This window comes from Meles meles, chromosome 3 (assembly GCF_922984935.1).
Source record: "Meles meles chromosome 3, mMelMel3.1 paternal haplotype, whole genome shotgun sequence".
NCBI lineage: Eukaryota > Metazoa > Chordata > Mammalia > Carnivora > Mustelidae > Meles > Meles meles.
In genome coordinates this window covers 145,901,002-145,911,247 of record NC_060068.1, presented here as the reverse complement: position 1 = coordinate 145,911,247, position 10,246 = coordinate 145,901,002, and the positions used below count along the sequence as shown (strand labels likewise).

At 37.4% G+C, this 10,246-nt stretch overlaps 1 pseudogene; it reads right to left on the bottom strand.

Annotated features, from left to right (window-relative positions):
* Positions 1-4,397: 4,397 nt before the first annotated feature.
* Positions 4,398-4,508, bottom strand: LOC123939383 (annotated as a pseudogene).
* Between the last annotated feature and the right edge of the window lie 5,738 nt (positions 4,509-10,246).

The following is a 10,246-nucleotide window of genomic DNA, read 5'->3' as shown; positions in this document are numbered from 1 at the left end:
CTTCCTAACATTAGTTTCCCCGTGTTCTGAAGTGAATATTTATGTCCCCTCAGAATTGATATGACAAAGCCCTTATGTGACAGCCTTTAGAGGTGGGAGGTTTGGGAAGTAATTAACTCATGGGAGTGGAGCCCACAAGATGGAGAAGAAAAGGAAAAAATCTAGTCTTCCCCCCTCCCTCCCTCTGTTCCTCCCACTTCTCTCCCCTTCCCTCCCTCTTTCTCTTTCTCTCTTCCCTCTCTGTCTCAACCATGTGAGGATGTAATGAGATGATGGGCATCTGTAACCCAGAAAAAGAGCCTTGACCAACAACTCAACCATACTAGCCTCTTGATCTTGGGCTTCCAGACTCCAGAACTTTGAGAAATGTTTGCTGCTTAAATCTATGATCTGTTACAGCAGTCTGAAGAAAGAAACTATTATTCTTCACTTACAGAACTGAAGCTTAGTAAAGGCTAAATAAATGAGCCTTGGTGTGAAGTATTTTACATGCAATATCCCACTTGTGTTACGAGAACATATCCCTTAGTATGTACTATTATTATCCTTATTTACAGATAGCAAAACTAAAGTTCAAGGAAGTTAAATGCTGCCTAGTATCATATAGTAAACTCGAGATCTGGAATTTGAACCTAGGTGCATTGATCCGAGAGGTCACAGATTCTTTTATTACATTCTCCTCAAATACTGAGATACTGTTTAAAATGGGGTATGTACCATTAATAACAGGTGTTAGTAAGGATGTTGAGAAATTGGAACATTTGTACACTGTTGTTAGTAACGTAAAATGGTATTGTCACTATGGAAAACAGCATGACACCTTCTGAAAAAAACGTAGAATTATTATATGATGTAGCAATTCTATTTCTGGTTATCTATCCCCAAAGAATTGAAAGTAGGGACTTAAAGAGATACTGACACACACATGTTCATAGCAGCATTTCTTAAAATAGTCAAATGTTGAGGGGCGCCTGGGTGGCTCAGTGGGTTAAGCCGCTGCCTTCGGCTCAGGTCATGATCTCAGGGTCCTGGGATTGAGTCCCGCATCGGGCTTTCTGTTCAGCAGGGAGCCTACTTCCCTCTCTCTCTCTCTCTGCCTGCCTCTCTATCTACTTGTGATCTCTCTCTGTCAAATAAATAAATAAAATCTTTAAAAAAAATAGTCACATGTTGAAAGAAATCCAAGTGTCCAACAATGGAAGAATGAATAAACAAAATGTGGTATATACATGCAATAAAGTATTATTCAGCCTTAATAAGGAAGGTAATTCTGACACATGCTATAAAATAGGTAAAACTTGAGGACATTATACTAAATGAAATAAGACACAAAAATATAACTATTGTATGATTCCACTTACATGCAGTACCTAGCACAGTGAAAATTAAAGACACAGAGAGTAGAATGAGATTTTCTGGGGAGGTAGGGAGAGGGTAAGGGGAATTATTATTTAAGAGGTGAAGAGTTTAGTTTTGCAAGGTGAAAGGATTTCTATGAATGGATACTGGTGATGGTGGTACAACAATCTGAAGGTACTTAATGCCACCAAACAGAACATTTAAAAATGGTACATTATATTATGCATATTTTCCATAATTAAAAAAACAAATAAACTCAATCTAAACTTAAAAAAAAAAAAGCCCGAGGTGTGTATCTACCTATCTCTGTTTGTTTCTGTGTTTTATGTTGGGGGGTTGAGGAAGACAGTGGGCATTCTTTTTTAAAAAACAAAAGGAAAAGGAAAAAAGAAGTCACCTTAAGTAATAGTAATTAAATCTTGCTAACCACAACTTCTGAATAACTTGAACTGTTCGTTTTTATAATACATTGTATAAGAAAGAAGTCAAAATTACCCACACGTGCAATTTTAGTCAGTTTGATAAGAAACATGTTTGATCCAGGCTCAATGCTGACATCTTTTAATTAACTAATCATGATTTTGGAACACTAGCCCATGCTGCTTTATATATCAAACACTGAACCGAAAGGCAGGTCACAAGAACTGCGTCTAAAGACACTATAATACACCCTTTAATTGCTGAGCTCTCTTTTTCTTTTAAGTTGTAATTCCCCGATTTTGGATATCATAGTAAAGTTGACACAAAAGATAGCATCTTAGCATAGTATTACTTAACAAAGGTGGCTGTCATTTCTGTCACATGAAAACCCTGTCAGGAGCCACACTTCAACTTTCTGTTGCCATAGATACCACTTTTCCTCTGTGACCAAAAGTGAAAAATACAGCTCAGTGTCATGATTCAAATATAAAGAATTGAAACCACTTCAGAAATATATACAAAGACTCAGGAGCAAGTCTCTTATCATGGGGATTTCAGTTACACAAAATAAAATTCTAGAACATCAATAGTTGTTCGGTCAGTGGAGAAGTTGAAGAATAGAATACTAATGATGCAAAAGGCAATACAGGTTCGAATCAACTTTTTTTTTCATTTATTAATAAAAGAATGTACCTGGGACTTCATATTCAAGTTACAAAACTTAACCTGGACAAAGTTAATTTCCTGGTGTAGTATACATATTAATTAGGGGCACCTGGATGGTTCAGTGGGTTAAGCCTCTGCCCTCGGCTCAGGTCATGACCTCGGGGTCCTGGGATAGAGCCCCGCATCGGGTCCTCTGCTCAGTGGGGAGCCTGCTTTCCCCCCTCTCTCTGCCTACTTGTGATCTCTGTCAAGTAAATAAATAAAATCTTTAAAATAAATAAAATTATAAACTAGCAAAATAAATTATTCATATTATAACTATTTTTCAGAAATATACTTACTTTTTATACAAAAAGTCAAGTGGGAAGAGACTGTTAAATTGTTACAATTACTAATGCAATCAGCATTCTATTGTATTGAATAATATTTGGGGGATTAAAATTCCTTTATGAGTTATTACCTACAATAATTGGGAGGTGACAGGTAAGCCTATGGCCTTGGGGTTATTTAGATATGGCCTCTGCTACTCATTAGCATGGGATGTTGAGTAAATTACTTTAACTCTCTAAATCCCAAATTTCTTACCACATAATGATCGTAACAATAATACCTACTTGATAGAACTATCACAGTGTTTAATTAAATAATATTATTGAATTTCTAAACACACACGAAAAAAATCCTCATAAAAATATTTTTAAAAAGCCCAGTATTGTGGGGCACGAGGGTGGCTCAGTCCTTAATCCTCTGCCTTCAGCTCAGGTCATGATCCCAGCGTCCTGGGATTGAGCCCCACATTGCATTGGGCTCCCTGCTCAGCGGGAAGCCTGTTTCTCCCTCTCCTGCTTCCCCTGTTTGTGTTCCCTCTCTCACTGTCTCTCTCTCTCTGTCAAATAAATAGATAAAATCTTTAAAAAAAAAGAAAATAAAGAAAAATAAATAAATAAATAAAAATTTTAAAAGCCCAATATTGAGTGACATAAAAAAATGGCTGTATACAGAGATGAGACACACCATGTTGTTTGATGGAAAGAATGGGTTTTGTTTTTAAGATTTATTTATTTATTTGAGAGAGAGAGGGAGGGAGAGATCAGGGGGAGGGACAGAGGGAAGAGGAGAAAGAGAATCCTCAACCAGACTCCCCACTGAGCTCTGAGCCTACTATGCCACCCACCGGGCTTTGATTCCACAATCCTAGGATCATGACCTGAGCCAAAATCAAGGGTTGGACCATTTAACCGACTGATCCACCCAGGCACCTAGAAAAGACTGGATTTTGTAAGGAAGAGTGTTTTTGTTTTTTTTTTTTTCCTGAAGTATGTTTTCCTTTTAGCACAATTCCAAACAAAACACTAGTGGGATTTATTTATTTATTATCTTTCCATTAAAATTATTTCTAATAGTTCTTTATTTGCATTAAAAATGTTCAAAGTATATTAAATGGGACAAAGGGACAAGTCAGAATACAAACCAACTGCATAACTTTTTGTTTAAATAAATATGTACATTCCACATTTATGTGTAACTGTATTCTTATAATAAATCAAATTAGAATATTAACAGTGATGTAGTTGTAGAATGGTAGTGAAAATACATCTCAACTTCTTCTCTACACATTTTTGTATTTACCTGATTTTCTTTTTTTCTCCCATGTTAGGCCAACTTATTATGTGAAGACTCAGTCCATCTTTATTAAAATTTTTAAGATTTTTTTTTTGACAGAGGAAGATCACAAGCAGGCAGAGAGGCAGGGAAGCTGGCTCCCTGCTGAGCAGAGAGCCCGATGTGGGGCTCGATCCAAGGACCCTGAGATCATGACCTGAGCAGAAGGCAGAGGCTCAACCCTCTGAGCCACCCAGGTGCCCCTTTATTAACACTTTAAAATGAGTATTGAAAATTAAATACACTTTTGTACTTCTAGAAATAATAAATTTTTCTGGTTTAAAATCTTGTGATATTCTTCAATTAAGTTATTCTTTTACTATTAGATAGAAGACATATCAGATATTAAACTGATAAGAACAGATACTACACTTGATTTTGCCAAACGGCTGAGAAGTTACCTAGTTATTTTTTTATTATTGTGGTTAACTCCTCCTTCTATTAATGAATCATTTTGAACAGCTAATATAAATACATGGCACAAAATTCAGAAGGTACAAAGAGGTATATAGTAAAATTCATCTTTCTTCCTCATCTGCCTTGTATCCACCTAACTCCCCTCCTTAAGGTAACTGATGTTATCAGTTTCTTGCTTATCATTCCACATATGATTTATACATTTTAGAATAACCCTGCAACTTACACACACACACACACACACACACAATAGTATTCCATGCTGAACTATTCTGCATTTTTTTACTTACTATCATTTGACTTATTTTCATATCAGTACATGTACAATTATTTAATTCTTTTTAATGACTTCATAGAATTCAATGTGATTTATTAATTGCTCCTGTTATGATGGACAACTGGGTAGTTTTAAGACAATTGCATTTATAAAGAATGATGTAACTAGTAAGCAAACCAGTAAACTAAAACTAGTTCAGTTTTTTAGTTTTGAAAGTTATTATTAAATCGCCTTTCATAGCTTTACACCTCTTATAATCCCATCAGCAACAAATCAGTGTGCTGATTTCCCCTTGACCGTATGGATGCGATCAAGGTTTTTGATCTTTGTCAATATGGAGATGAAAAATGGCATCTCCTTCTAGTTTTAAAGTGCAATTTTCTTTAAGTGTGAGGTTGAGTTTTTCATATATTTAACAGTCAATTGTATCTCATTTTGACGCTGAAGTTAGCAGCAGAGTATGAGCTGACCTTTGCATCCCAATTCATGCCTTGTAGAGCCCAAAACATGCCTTTTGTATCTCCACAGCTTTTTTTTTTTATCAGCTTAGATCACATTGACTGCAACTAACATAAAACCTCGACTCAACTGACTCAACTGACTCAAACCTTGACTCAACCTAATAGTAAGGAAAGTCTTTTATCCTACATCACATTAAGTTCTAAAATACAGTAGTGCTAGGGTTGGTTCATTTAGTTACTCAGCAAAGAAACTGAGCTTCCTGGTTTTTCTTTCTGATTGCCATGCTCCAACTAGATTACCTCATGATCACAGAAAGGCAGCATCAACAGGCTATTGACAATAAAAATGATAACAAAACTGGTTTAAGTTTTGAAACTTTGAATTACAGAACGGTATAGAATGAGAAGTGAATGTTTCCTTCTCTTCTACTTTCAGTCTCTCCAAAGGAAACCACTTAAGTTGTTATGATTGCTTTGAGAAGGAAGGAAAACAAAGACTATGTGCATGTGCATACCTAAGTATCTCTATTTATATTTCATGCATTCATTTTATTTTAAGCCCCAAAGTGACTGTATTTTTATATACTGTTCTAAGCTTCAGTTTTTTCACTCATTCATTTTTTTTTTAAGATTTTGCTGGGGGGAGGTGGGATTGGGAGAGGGGGAGCGGGCTATGGACATTGGGGAGGGGAGGCGAACCATAAGAGACTATGTACTCTCAAAAACAACCTGAGGGTTTTGAAGGGTCAGGGGTGGGAGGTTGGGGCAACCTGAGGGTTTTGAAGGGTCAGGGGTGGGAGGTTGGGGGAACAGGTGGTGGGTAATGGGGAGGGCACGTTTTGCATGGAGCACTGGGTGTTGTGCAAAAAGAATGAATACTGTTACACTGAAAAAATAAATAAAATGAAAAAAAGATTTTATTTATTTATTTGAGAGAGAGAGACAGAGAAAAAAAAAGATTTTATTTATTTATTTGACAGAGAAAGATCAAGAAAGATCACAAGTAGACAGAGAGGCAGGCAGAGAGAGAGAGAGGGAAGCAGGTTCCCCGACGAGCAGAGAGCCCGACGCGGGCCTCGATCCCAGGACCCTGAGATCATGACCCGAGCCAAAGGCAGAGGCCCAACCCACTGAGCCACCTCACTCATTATTTCTTAAAGATCTTTCTAGTTAGCCCATATTGTCCTCTATCATCATTTTTTTTTAGAGAGAGAGAGAGCATGTACATGGGGTAGGGAGGGGCACAGAATTCTTTTTAATATTTTATTATTTATGTAGTTGATAGAGATAGAGAGAGAGAGAAAGAGCGAGCACATGACCAAGGGAAGTGGCAAGCAGAGGGAGAGGAGAAGTAGGCTCCCTACTGAGCAGGGAACCTGATGGGGGGCTCAATCTTGGGACCCCAGGATCATGAACTGAACTGAAGGCAGATGCTCAACGACTGAGCCACACTGGAATTCCTATCATAATTTTTTAATGGGTCTCCCTGTCTATAAAGACTTTGATTAGTTCTAGTTGGGGGCTACTGTGAACAATGCTGCACTGGACATTTTGTATATTTATTTTGGCATACTTCTACAAGTCCAAGTTCCTAACAGGGAATCAAAGGGAAAGTACATTTTAAAACTTGATGATGAGATTTACCTCTAGAAAGATTGGCCCATTTTACCTGCCCACCAAGAGCATGTGAGAGTGCCTGTTTCCTGTTGGTAGTAGAGAATCTTGTCTCTTCCAGCAGCCCTTTGACATCTGCAGTGTTGAGATTGGGTGCTCATCAGGGAAAAAGTTCAGCCCCTGGGGCAGCAGCTGGCTCCCTCCATAGCCTTTACCTCCTCCACTGTAAAGCTCTTCATGGATTGGGAGGTGTCCATTTCAGTGTGGGAGTCAGCAGTCTCTCTTTTGGGTATAGGGTGCACAATCTGGATTTCCCTTATCACTTTAGGATGGTTGTCCTGACTATCCCAAGGTGAGAGGGTAGAGAACCACATTCTCTGGCTCTTTCAGGCAAAGAATGTATAAAGACAGAAGGCCCCCTTCTGCTGCCCAGACAAAAATTCAGACAATCCCAGAGCAGGTGAGACTCTCCTAGTTACATCTGGTTGTGGGTCTTCCCCATCTCCACTCCTGTCTGAATGCTATCAAGTAGCTGTTATGGGCTCTGGACCCCAGGCTGTCCTTGGCATTTTAGAGGCAGCTGATCAGTGGCTGATGCACTCACCCTTACTTGCTGGTCTGTCATTTGCTGACTTTGGCTTTTCTGCAGGCTGGTGTCTTCTTGGAGGTGCTTTCCTGAGAGAACATGATATCACCAAGTCTGTTTTTATTCTTCTCTCTTTTTGATCCTCGTGTTTAACTGAATGAGTCTACCAGCTTTCTCAGGCATTGGAGACACTGACCGATGGCAGCCGGGTAAGTTCATCATCCTCTTTCTCAACTGTCCGCCATGGTTAGATACCACTGTGTCTCTTCAACATTGGCCCACTAAAATCTGTCACGTGGCACAGTCCTTGCTTCCCAGCCTGCAGACCCAGTCACCAAATTGCTAATGCATGGCTCTGGGGCTAGGTGATGGGACTAAGAAGATGGCTGAGCTCTGTGTTTGTTCCCTGTGACTGCTCCTTGGTGTTCCTTTCTCCTGCCAGCTGCACATGACAAAATCTGGAAAGCCAAGGAGCAGACAGCAGAGAGACCCAGAAAGTCTAGAGAAGGAAGTAAAAGTGAAGGTGAAATGGTTGGGCTTGGTGGCCTGTGGTTTCCCTGAGAGCTCTGTTCATGCAGCTACCTTACTTTTCTTCCTAGAACTTCAGTTCTGGCAACTCAAAGCCTCTTGGCCCTGGCTCCCAGAACCCTGGTCTCAGGTGTGGGTTCTAAGGATACTTTTAGGAATAATAACAATGATTGTATATAAATAAATATTTGGAACAGTAATATGTGCCAAGAACCTTAAATGTTTTACATGTTTCAAATAATATAAACCTCAAACCACGCTGTGTGCTAATTTTATTTTCTCCATGTTTTTTCAGATGGGGAAATTGAGGCACGAGAAACTGATTTTCCTGAGACTATAAAACAAAAATATAGCAAAATAGCATTCAACCGCAGGACATGTTTGACTCTCGTGAATTTAGTTTAGTCCTCTAAATTATGGTGGGCATTGTTCGTATGTAGCTTTTATAACATTAATAAATTAGACAACTAATAAATTATTTAACACATCACACTAATAAATGAATTAATACATGAAGTATTTGTTGAAAGGATATTGAAGCTGAAAGGATATTGAGCCTCGGTCTACCCTAAATCATTCGAATTTGACAATCCAAGGCTCATGACATTTCCCAGGTTTTAATATTCCTGTTGGAATTCTCCATAAGAGAAAAATAACAAGATTTATTACTATTATTGTTGATGTTTCTTAAATAACCTGCAGAACAAATAACATAATAATGAAACTACGTCTAGTGATTAGCTGCTAAAGCATGCCCTCTTTCATTGCACAAAAATGCTCTTCTGCATTGATAATGACATGTTATGTAAAATAATTTGTGACCTCAGCTTATAACTAGTCTGCCTGTAATTAACATTACTGAAGAACTCTAAGTCCTAACCATATTTTTCAATGGAAAGGAACATATTGAGGAAGGAGAAAAATTCATATTAATTATTTTTAACGCTTTGTTCCATGTTTTTCCATAAGACTCTATTTAATAATATTTTCATTTTATAATGCTCTATATTTTAAGATATGTATTTACTAACAGACTCCAACAGTGTGATTAAATATTTAACAAGTTATATAAAGCAAGTATTATTGGTATTAAAATATCTGTAAGTACACACATAAGAAGGATGTTGTCTTTTTATTCAAAATCAATGTTTTCTACACCAGCTAAATGAATTATAAAATTATCAATGAAGTCTCTGGTATTTCCAAAAATGAACTTCTCTGATTTCAACCATATTCTGAATAAATCCATATTCTTTGAAAATTGTATCATATGATAATCCAATACATATAAATTATCAGCAGAAGTCTGATTTCATATTTTTTTAATGGCCAGCTTGTAACGTACTGCCAGGTTAGAGTCGGCTCTAGTGCTTCGAGACTTCCCTTGACTGCAAACAAAAGTATAGTGAGCAGCCAGGGATCAGTTTCAAGCTCTCAGTTCAGTCCCCGTGGGCTCTTTCAGTAACAGATGCAAAATTTCTTTCTCTATTTCGTTTCTTCTATTTCATTTTTTTCTAAATTAACATTCCTCGAATACACAGAAGTTTGTCACATTAGACTGAAAACAGAAATGCAAATTCCAAAATAAATTTGACAGCACAAATTGTTCTGTAACTGATCTTATAGTTCTTTTTTATTATAATTCTAAAGACTTCTGACACTTTTTTTATCTGAATATGGGTATGTATATACATGTATGCTTGTATAGTATGCTTTCTTTTTTTCTTTTAGAAACAGTGACAATCACAGCAATAACAAGCAATTTTTTCTTCCTTGCTTTTAGGGAAGAAGAGTAAATAAAGCATCAAGCACCCTGAGAAAATTATACTTTTCCTATGGGGCCCAAAACTAGTGAAATGGATATCTAAGAGAATTTTATACATGAAATAACAGCACTGCAATTAAAAAATCTGAGCACAAAACTTCAGCTTATTTTGAAGTAACTTTTAGTTTTTAAGGTGATTAAAGACTTCCAAGTTCTAATGGCACTAGTTTTGTATTAACAGATTGAATATTAGAATGAATTACAACTGCTCCAAAATTCTGTTGTAAATTACAAGAGTCAAATGGAATCAAAGTGTATTAATATGAATATGCTTCAACATGTGTGTTGTGTCTGTGTGTGATATGTATGTAACTTTATAAAGTGTACTTATAAAAATATAATTTTCCGGGGCGCCTGGGTGGCTCAGCCGGTTAAAGCCTCTGCCTTCAGCTCAGGTCATGATCCCGGGGTCCTGGGATCAAGCCCCGCAT